The 11,426-nt window shown below is 40.8% G+C and overlaps 1 long non-coding RNA gene across 1 annotated transcript; it reads left to right on the top strand.

The window, feature by feature from the left end:
- The first annotated feature begins 378 nt into the window (after positions 1 to 378).
- LOC131191381 (uncharacterized) lies at positions 379 to 10,965 on the top strand. Its single transcript, XR_009153487.1, has 3 exons — positions 379 to 466; positions 8,903 to 9,006; positions 10,796 to 10,965. It is a non-coding gene; the product is annotated as an uncharacterized LOC131191381 (long non-coding RNA).
- Positions 10,966 to 11,426: the final 461 nt, after the last annotated feature.

The following is an 11,426-nucleotide window of genomic DNA, read 5'->3' on the forward strand; positions in this document are numbered from 1 at the left end:
TAGCACAGATAGCCAAATAAGTGACGATCAAGGAAAGAGGATGGGGCCAGCAAGGTCACCTCTTCCATCTCTAATTTGCGTCCTTCAGGCATTCAGCGAAAGGCCTGGATAGGGTTTGGATCTATCTTGGACATGTGTGCCTTTTTGTGTGTCTGCGCTGATCTCACCTAGCATCAGATAAGAATACATTCCAGTTTTTCCCAAAGAGGTCACAACGAGATTGAAATTAAATGTTTCCTCACCCACAGATTTTCAGCAGGTTATAGTGAGTGGAGATTAAGTCAGATCAGTTTAACATCCTTCAAAGAGATTGTGAAAGAGGCAATTGATTGCACACGTGTGTAATTTCTCCCTCCCCAATGTGGGCAGGATGGATGGACCCAGCAGCTAGGTACATAAGCCATCTGAAATTCTCCAGGACATCTGAAGGAGAAGAGCTCTAGAAAAGTGAAGACAATCTTTCTGAGTAAGTTGGAATTTTAAGGGGAGAAGAGAGCTGTGGCTGTACAAAAATACTAAAGGATCAGATGGGTTTTTAATCAAAGTGGAATGGATAAGTAAGAACGTCAGATTATTGGCAAAAAAGGTACTTTGAAAGCCAGTTTGGTCTAGTGGTTAAGGTTAAGCCAGTCTAGAAACCAGGAGATGGTGAGTTCTAAGTCCCACTTTTAGTCATGAAAGCTGCATGGGTTACTTTAGGGCTCTTTCAGCCAAATTCACCTCACAAGGTTGTTGATAGGCAGAAAATAGGAGGAGGAAGGAATATGATGTATGTTCAGCGCCTTTGGTTATTTATAAAAATAATAAAGGCGGGATTAAAAGACATAAAGAGGAAAGGATAATCATGGCTACTTTTGCTTCCAATACATTATGTGTATATGTGTGTGTGTGTATTGTGTTAAATTTATATTTACTGACAAAGAAATAAAGGAAGATTAGTACAGATCTATTTCAAGCTATTTAGCTCTCATCAGCTAGCCATACCCTTCTGGGATTCGAACCTGGGCTTTCTTGCATATAAGGCAAATATATTAGCCTCTAAGCCACAGGTTCTCCTCACTTTGTCAACTGTACCAGGGGAGAGATTAAGTGGGGTTTTTTTCCTGGTCTACCCAAATATGGGAGGGAGCATACTGCTTCCCTTTCACCTTTCAGCCCCAATCCAAGAGCCTGCACAGGCAGTTGCGTGTATATATATGTCAGGATCGAACTCCTGGCAGTGAGCAAAGTCAGCCTGCAATACAATACAATACTAGGAGAATATTTGTAGCTCAAGGTTGAGATGAGGGATTGTTTTTGCTCTCTGGTTGCTTTGTTGGTTGTTTTCTTGTAGACATTTCATTACCCAAACGAGTAACTTCATCAGTGCTAGTCCTGATGGTGTGATCTAGCCCCAGCCCCTATGAGGCACCAGCTTGGATGATGTTTTGATAATGAAACATCTGCAAGAAAACCACCAAGCTCAGAGAGTACCAAGGACCCTTTACGTATGGTCCTGTTCCTTGCATCTCCATCTCCCCCTCTCCCTCCATCCCTCCCTCTCTCTCTCTCTCCCTCTTTCTCTCTCTTGTTCAATAATATAATCTTAATAGGAGAGTCTGTGATAATCCCTTGCATTGTGATCATTGCTTGTAGGGTTTTTTAAATGTTTCCTCTTTTACAAAAACAAAGAAATAAAATACAGCCCAGATGCTAAAATATGGGATAGGGAGGATTCATAAATACCTCTTTAGTCTGTTTATTACTTCCAACCCTCTTACTACCCTTTAAGAAATGCCTCCAAATGCTTTCCTTCTTCTGAAACTGCGTTTAATAAGTGGAAAGCAGAAGGAGATAATAGTGGCAGAGGGACAGGAATAAAGAGAGGTAGTTACGGGATGAATTTATATTGGGGATGGGAGTGGAGACTCCACTCCCCTTTTGAACATCCCCAGCCTGAATTCTCAAGAAGCAACATTTTGGGGAGGTAAGCAAAACGCTACATCACCTGCAAGGCTATTTGGCTGCTAAAGTACCAGGTGTGGATATTTGTTTAGGAAACATCTAGCTAGGTAATTAGAGCAGAGATCTCTGATTTTGATGCTAATTGGTGTCAGGAAAACTTGTGATTCAGGACTTGGGAGAATAAACAAACAGGAAGACAAAGAAGAACACTTAAAGATTTGGATCTTGTAGCAGGTGGATTGCTGAGTCTTGAATGCGTAGGATGTCACCAGAGGGGAATTGTGGTAGAGGTCTTTCATGATGGAGAAAGGGAAGGAAAGGGCTTCTACAAGTCAGATTCATGGTGCTGCTTGTCCCCAGAACGAGGACAAAAGTGTATCAGGGAGACCATTATAGGAGGACCAGTTTAGCTTAAAATTTCTTCTTGATAAGAGCAACATTATTTTTATCAATTACTTCCAGTAAGGGCACACCTATCCCTTAGCTCTTAGATCAGTCCGAGGTATAGCGAAGACGAACAGTTGGCATATAATTAGGTAAAGGTAAAGGTTCCCCTTGCACAGACTTGCTAGTCGTTCCCGACTCTAGGGGACGGTACTCATCTCCATTTCAAAGCCGAAGATCCAGCGCTGTCAGAAGACATCTTCGTGGTCATGTGGCCAGCATGACTCAACACCAAAGGCGTAGGGAAGGCAGTTACCTTCCCACCAAAGGTGGTCCTTGTTTTTCTACTTGCATTTTTTACATGCTTTTGAACTGCTAGGTTGGCAGAAGCTGGGACAAGTCACGGGAGCTCACCCCATTATACGGCACTAGGGATTCAAACCGCTGAACTGCTGACCTTTCGATCGACAAGCTCAGCGTCTTACTCACTAAGCCACCGCATTCCTTTTTGGCATATAATTACTTCTACTCAAAGACAAACTTTTAAATACATTCACAAGGAAGGCTGACCTGTTTTTACTCAGATCTGGTTCTTTATTAGTTCGGATGTTGGATCTTGTAACTTGACCCTTTTGGAGGACTTGAGATCTGAAAGGGCTCTTCTAAAGCTTTGCTGGCTGGGGAATTCTGGGAGTTGAAGTCTGCCAGGCTTAAAGTTGCCAAGGTTGGAGACCCCTGTTCTAAAGGGGCAAATGATCTGAGGCTCCTTTATAATTTAGTCAGGATTGCTGTCATCTCTGTACCGATGGGGCAGATGTTAACATGGATTTTGCAGTGGCTAAGATGCTGAGCTTGTCAATCGAAAGGTCAGCAGTTCAGCGGTTCGAATCCCTAGTGCTGCTGTGTAACGGGGTGAGTTCCCGTGACTTGTCCCAGCTTCTGCCAACCTAGCAGTTCGAAAGCACATAAAAAATGCAAGTAGAAAAATAGGGACCACCTTTGGTGGGAAGGTAACAGCGTTCCGTGCGCCTCTGGCGTTGAGTCATGCCAGCCACATGATCATGGAGATGTCTTCGGACAGCACTGGCTCTGTGGCTTAGAAATGGAGATGAGCACCGCCCCCTAGAGTCAGGAACGACTAGCACATGTGCGGGAGAACCTTTATCTTTAGGTAAGTCATGGAGATAACCCATTTTGTATCTGTTTGAAGAACAAAAGACCCTTCTTCCTTGACTTTTTGTGATTTTGGATTCTAAGATTTTACGGACAATTCTAGGGACATTTCTTGAAGGAGGACCTATTTTAATTTAGGAAAGAGCAGTGTAAATATGTACAGGATGAGATGTTGTTAACTTTCTATGAGCCCTATATACGGTACCACTGTCTATAGAGATTCTCAGTCATCTGGGTCATGGTTGTCCCAAAGGTGCTTTTCCAAAAGGCAACTGGACTTCCTTGATTTTTGTTCTTGAAAATGTCTTGCTTCTCATCCAAGAAGCTTCTTCAGTTCTCAGAGATATTTTCAAGGAAAGAAACCAAGAAAGTCCAGTTGCCTTTTTTGAAAAGCACCTTTGGGACCTACGTATACTAGTGTTCCTGAATTGCTACCTTTGAATAGAATAGAATTTTTTTTATTGGCCAAGTGTGATTGGACACACAAGGAATTTGTCTTGGTGCATATGCTCTCAGTGTACATAAAAGAAAAGATACGTTCATCAAGGTACAACATTTACAACACAATTGATGATCAATATATCAATATAAATCATAAGGATTGCCAGCAACAAGTTACAGTCATACAGTCATAAGTGGAAAGAGATTGGTGATGGGAACTATGAAACGATTAATAGTAGTGCAGATTCAGTAAATAGTCTGACAGTGTTGAGGGAATTATTTGTTTAGCAGAGTGATGGCCTTCGGGAAAAAACTGTTCTTGTGTCTAGTTGTTCTGGTGTCGTTTTGAGGGTAGGAGTTGAAACAGTTTATGTCCAGGATGTGAGGGATCTGCAAATATTTTCACGGCCCTCTTCTTGTATTAATAAAAGGGCACTTGAAGTTAGGGAGAACAACTTTGACGTAAGCATGGCAGTGGAAACACTTCATCAATAACTGATGAAGGAAAATAGAGAGACCGCTGGGTGTAATGGATGTTGAGCTAAAACCTAGGCGACTGTGAGTTCTAGTTCCGCCTTCAGCATGAAAGTTGGCTGGGTGATATGGACTCTCAGCCCAACCCACCTCACAGGTAGTTGTTGTGGGGAAAATAGGATGGAAGGAAACATGAGGAACAGATAGTCCTCTACTTATGACTGGATGTTTAGCAAACATTCAAAGTTATGACCTACCTGAAAAGGGGGGACTTATAACCCAGGCCAGAAGTTCCAACGTTTGTCCTCTCCACCCATTTGCAGTGACCCATGGTCCCACCATCATATTATACAATGGTTTTGCCAAACGTTACAGTGCCATAGCAAACAATACGTTCACTTAACAACTGTGGTGTTTGCTTAACAACCACTGAAAGAGAATTGTAAAATTGGGTCACACTATGTGTTTTATAGAGGTAGTCCTCAACTTTCGACCTCAACGACCAAAACTTATGTTGTTAAGTCAGGAATTTGTTAAGTGAGTCTTGGCCCAACTGACGGCTTTTCTTGCCACGTTTGTTGAGTGAATCACTGCAGTTGTTAAGTTAGTAACAAGGTTGTTAAGTGAAGCTGGTTTTCTCGTTGACTTTGCTTGTCAGAAGGACGCAAAAGGGGATCGCATGACCCCTAGGATGCTGCCGCGGTCATAATATGTGAATCGGTTGTCAACGGTTCCTAATATAAATCATGTGACCGTGGAGACGCTGCAACGGTCATAAGTGTGAAAAATGGCCACAAATAACTTTTTTCGGTGCCATTGTAACTTCGAATAGCAATAGCACTTAGATTTATGTACCAATCTGGGTCCTCATTTTACTGACCTCAGAAAGATGGACGGCTGAGTCAACCTTGAGCTGGTGAGACTCTGCAGGCAGTGGCAGTCAGCAGACGTAGCCTGCAGTACTGCATTCGAACCACTGCACCACCAGGGCTCTTTGTCACTAAGCGAACTGTTGTAAGTTGAGGACTACTTGTACTTGTTGACAACTTACAATCATAATGGGCAGGCACCGTTATGGTCGTAATTCGAGGGCTACCTGTATATATTTTTATTTTTTATTTATTTTATTTATTTATTTTGTCACACAGTATATATAAGCATAAGCATAACTATACAATATATAAGCATATATATAAGTATGAGTATGTAATAACTAGTAAAAGGGCCGTAATAGCTCAGGCTGGTAAGAAGCCTGTTATTAGAACACAGCAGCCTGCAATTACTGCAGGTTCAAGCCCGGCCCAAGGTTGACTCAGCCTTCCATCCTTTATAAGGTAGGTAAAATGAGGACCCAGATTGTTGGGGGGGCAATAAGTTGACTTTGTAAAAAAAATATACAAATAGAATGAGACTATTGCCTTATACACTGTAAGCCGCCCTCAGTCTTCGGAGAAGGGCGGGATATAAATGTAAATAAATAAAAAAAAGAACTATATTAATTGGATATAATGAAATACATATTAATAATATTAATATTATAATAATATTAATACATATTAATATAATAATATCAATAATATTATATAATATTATATAATATATAATATATATTATATAATAATATAATAATAATATTATAATTAGTATAATTAATAATATTATTAATTAATTAATAATATAATCTTACATTAAGAAAGAAAGAGGGGGTGGGGTAAACATATTCTCCAAAACACGTTGAAGGCAGGACAAAAGGCAATGGATGGAAACTAATCAAGGAGAGAAGAAACCTAGAACTGAGGAGAAATTTCCTGTCAGTGAGAACAATGAATCAGTGGAACAACCTGCCTCAAGAAATTGTGGGTGCTCCAAAACTGGAGGTTTTTAAGAAGAGACTGGACAACCATTTGTCTGAAATGATATAGGGTTTCCTGCTTGAGCAGTTGGTTAAACTATAAGGCCTCCAAGGTCCCTTCCAACTCTGTTATTCTCTTAGTCCCATTACACTATGTGCCCAAGTAGATTCTCATTTAGATTCTTGGAACAGATTTTACAGCAATGCTGTCACTGAAGACGGTCCAGCAACCTTACAAAATGTTGCAACCTGAATCCTGTATGTTATGAGCATATTGCTCTGTTTTTATTTTTGCAGACCTTCAAATCAGTTCCAGGTAGTCCTCGTCTTATGACCACAATTGGGACCAGAACCATACCGATACTAAGCAAAGTGGCTGTTAAGTGAGCCAGGCCCAATTCTACGAAATTTGGGCCGTGGTTGTTAAGCAAATCACTGCAATCCTTAAGTGAATCATGCCGTCCTTACGTGAATCTGGCTTCCCCCATTGACTTTGCTTGTCAGAAGCCAGTTGGGAAGGTCACACATATGGTGATCACATGATCCCAAGGATTCCGCAACCCTCACAAATACATGCTGGGCGCCAAGCACCTGGTGTGTTTTTTTTTGATTAAGTGAATGCAGCGACCCTGCAACAATCATAAATGTGAGGACCGGTTGTGAGTAATCCACACTGTCATAACTTTTAACAGTCATTAAACAAACGGTCATAATTCAAGGACTAGCTACAATACATTAATTTTAAGCCTGTATGCTATTAAGCACTTTGGAACTGTTCCGACTGCTGCTTTTACTGTTTTCTTTTTTTATTTGCTTCCCTTGTATTTTAATTTTTGAATTGACAGTGGATTTTAAGGGATGGCAAGAGCAAAGTGATGCAGTGTTCCAATATTTGAGGGGCTGCCACAGAGAGAAGGATGGTCAAGCTATTTTCCAAGGCACCTGAAGGCCAGACAAGGAATAATGGATAGAAACTGATCAAGGAGAGATTCAACCTAGAAATAAGGATAAGTTTTCTGACAGTGAGAACAATCAACCAGTGGAATAGAAGTTGCCTTTGGAAGTGGTGGGAGCTTCATCACTGGAGGCTTTCAAGAAGAGACTGGACTGCCATCTGTTCAGAAATGGTGTAGGGTCTCCTGCTTGGGCAGGGAGTTCGACTAGATTTTTTTTTTTTAATTTACATTTATATCCCGCCCTTCTCCGAAGACTCAGGGCGGCTTACAGTGTGTAAGGCAATAGTCTCATTCTATTTGTATATTTACAAAGTCAACTTATTGCCCCCCCAACAATCTGGGTCCTCATTTTACCTACCTTATAAAGGATGGAAGGCTGAGTCAACCTTGGGCCGGGCTTGAACCTGCAGTAATTGCAGGCTGCTGTGTTCTAATAACAGGCTTCTTACAGCCTGAGCTATCACGGCCCTTGTAGATGACCTACAAGGTCCCTTCCAACTCTGTTAATCTGTAAAAGGTGGAACGCCCTTTTATTTTTTTAATAGTCCTATATTTTATATTTCCTAAAACAACCTGAAATACAAAAAAATAAATAAATCAAGGCAATTTTCTGGTATGGCACAAAACCGAAGGAAGAATCTTTTGCGGCTTACATCTAACATTTAGTACAACCTCATAAAGGTATCAAGAAAAAGGCGCAACTTCAGTCAATCCAAGAAAATCTTTAGGGGGAATATAGGATGCACAGGTAGTCCTCAATTTACAATCACAATTGAGCCCCACAGTTTTGTTGCTAAGCAAGACAGTTGTTAAGTGAGTTTTGACCCATTTTATGACTATTCTTGCCACAGTTGTTAAGTGGATCACTGCAATTGTTAAGTCAGTAACACGGTTGTTAAGTGAATCTGGCTTCCCCATTGACTTTGCTCTTCAGAAGTTTACAAAATGGGACGACATGACCCCAGGACATTACAGCGGTCATAAATATGCCAGTTACCAAGTATCCAAATTTTGATCATGTGACAAAATGGACGCGGCAATGGTCATAAGTGTGAAAAACGGACATAAGTCACTTTTACAGAGACGTAATTTTGAATGGTCACTAAATGAAGGGTTGTAAGTCGAGGACTACCTGTATATACACTTGTTTTGGTTGTTGTGGAACTGATATGGTTCCTTCCTAGGACCAGCTGGCCACTGGATGGGCTGTGGCAAGAATGGTTTGTATTTTGTTCTTAACATCTACTGTAGTGGTAAAATCCAATTTTTTTTTGCTAATAGTTCTGTGGGCGTGGTGTGCCTTGGTGGGCGTGGCAGGGGAAGGATACTGCAAAATCCCCATTCCATCCCCACTCCTGGGGGAAGGATATTGCAAAATCTCCATTCCCACCCCACTCTGGGACCAGCCAGAGGTGGTATTTGCCAGTTCTCCGAACTGCTCAAAACTTCCACTACCAGTTCTCTGAACTGCTCAAAATTTCCACTACCAATTCTCCGAAGTGCTCAAAATTTCTGCTACTGGTTCTCCAAACTACTCAAAACCTCTACTACCAGTTCTCTGAACTGCTCAAAATTTCCACTACCGGTTCTCCAGAACCTGCTGGATTTCACCCGTGCTCTACTGGTTGTCCAGATTTACCCAGCTCAGATAGCATTTTGTCTTCATATCTTCCTGCAGGTGCTGTAATCAACAAGCCGACAAGATGTGTAGCATGGATTGTGTTGCCAATGCCGTAAGGACGGTCTTCAGGACCATAAAAAGGGTATTTGAAAAGACCAAAGGTAAGAAAAGGGTTGTTGGGAAAATGTCTCATTATTTATACTATACACAGATTAAGCCTTAATAAAGCTTTATGCAAAGCTGCCCTAAAGACCAGCTATGGTTAGTTCTTGATTAATCCCACTGTTTTATCCTGGCTAGGATATTTAGTACCATATGCTAAATAAATAAATCCTGGTGAAGTGGACTGTGTTGTCTTAAGAGGTGCAACTTTTAAAAAAACACTGTAATTTACTAATTTACTTGCAGTGTGACCAAAAGGGCTCAGGTGATTTCTTTTCAGGGTAAGCTGTTTCTGGAAATGAACTCTCACAAGCAACTTCAGGGCTCCAGCTCACTTTAAAAAAAAACATTGTATAGGTGTGGGTTAATTCCAGCTGCATTGAAAAGCACACAGGGAAGGGAAATACAGACATTTACCAAATGAAGTTAAGCAGACCACTGTATCTTAAAACATGTGCATTGATAATATAATTTGCTAGACATGTTTTGGCAGCTGGATGTCTTCATGATCAAAAGATAAACCTTTCCACGTTTCAAAACCAGTTTTATGCGTTGAATTGATTTTATATAGGCTGTCCTGTTTCTTCGGGCTTTGAGGCATGGGTTCAACACCCTCCTTGTATTTGTACGACTCTTAATGACCTCCAGGGCAGGCAACAGGCAGGCCAATGAAATGATTATGTCACTTAAGGGGTGACATTGTGAAATTGTTGGCCTTAGCCCTTCTCCAAATCTTGGTGTCTTGCTTCCTCACAGCAAGTTCCAATATGTCTAATTATTGGGCAACCACAGTGTACGGTGATAAATGGCTATAAATTATGAACATCCCATTTTGTTTTAAAGACTGAAGTCACATATTCAACTAAGATGTCATGTCACTTCTTGGTTTTAGCTTAATGTATTTTGGGAATTCTGCCAGCTATGGTTTAGTCAGGAAGCCATAACTAAGTAAACCATGGATTAGCACAACAGATAAACCCAGTTTATAATAGCTTTGTCTGATATAGGGACTACCTGGTATATTAGAAATGCGCTCACAGAATATTCAATGTGCCAAATACTTGGATTTATTCTTGTTATGGTCCCTGATGAGTAGAATTCTGGGAAATCAGGAAGCTCAATGGCCTTGACACAAAATGAATTCCTTATTTATCACTTTATTCAAGCTATACTGGGTATATGAAGTCAATCCAAGAATAAATAAATAAAATACAAAAAAGAGGTCATAACTACTTGTCAGTAAAGTTTCTAGTTTCATTATTTTATGTAATGGTGGGGGTTGGGAAATGAAAAGATTTGGATGAGGTTAATTGGATTAGAAGGGAAAATTTTACTCTATGTTTGGTTTATGTATAACAATACCTTGTGATTGACCCGGGAAGCGGGGGCGGGGGGGGGGAAGGCAGGGGGGAAGTGGGTTTTTTGGGTGGGGGGGGAAAGGGGAAAAATGTTTTTGTTTGTTAAAACTTTTTCAATAAAAAAGTTTCTAGTTTCTAGTAATGAATTCTTGAACAGTTACTCAATCTTGGCAATAGCCCATCCAATCTTGGGGCTAGAGAATTCTGGGAGTTAAAGTCCACACAACTGACAAAAGTTGTCAGGATTGAGAAAACACTGGGGTAGAGAATCCAATCATTTTGCTCCTAAGTTCCTATTCAAATTCTTCTCTTCGATGAACCAATAGCTTTCAGCTTTCTCATTCACCTAGTAAATATTCTTATTCACTCAATAAATCTACTTCCTGTTCTTTCCTGACCTCTGACCTTCTGGCCTTTATTTGTCTTTCAGAAGTGATTGAGCATCCTTTTGAAGAACCCAAACCAGGACCTGACAAAACAGATTGAGGTCATGATGGACTTCACCATCCTTGATATGCAGAGATCTTCTATATTGTTAAATAATTCCATGTAATATTGGGTCAAAATTCCCAAAAAGAATAAAAGTCATGTTGACCTGAATCTTTGTGTGTTGGCTTTCTTCTGAAGTGTCTAAGAAAGGAGCTACTAAGTTGAGTTGGCTTTCTGAGTTGCCAAATGGATGATTGAAAGCAGTGGTGGGTTTCAACATTTTTTACTACCAGTTCTGTGGGTGTGGCTTGGTGGGAGTGGCATAGCTTGGTGGGCGGGGCTTGGTTGGTGTGGCAGGGGAAGGATACTGTAAAATCTCCATTCCGTCCCCACTCCAGGGGAAGGTTACTGCAAAATCCCCATTTCCTCCCAATCAGTTGGGACTCAGGAGACAGAGAATAGATGGGGGTGGAGCCAGTCAGAATTTTTACTACTGGTTCTCCGAACTACTAAAAATTTCCACTACCGGTTCTCTAGAACTGGTCAGAACCTGCTGAAACCCACCTCCGATTGAAAGGCTGTAATGCAACAAGTCACTCTTTCCTTTAATTTATTCTTCTCTTCAAAATCAC

Source organism: Ahaetulla prasina, chromosome 2 (assembly GCF_028640845.1).
Source record: "Ahaetulla prasina isolate Xishuangbanna chromosome 2, ASM2864084v1, whole genome shotgun sequence".
Taxonomy (NCBI): domain Eukaryota; kingdom Metazoa; phylum Chordata; class Lepidosauria; order Squamata; family Colubridae; genus Ahaetulla; species Ahaetulla prasina.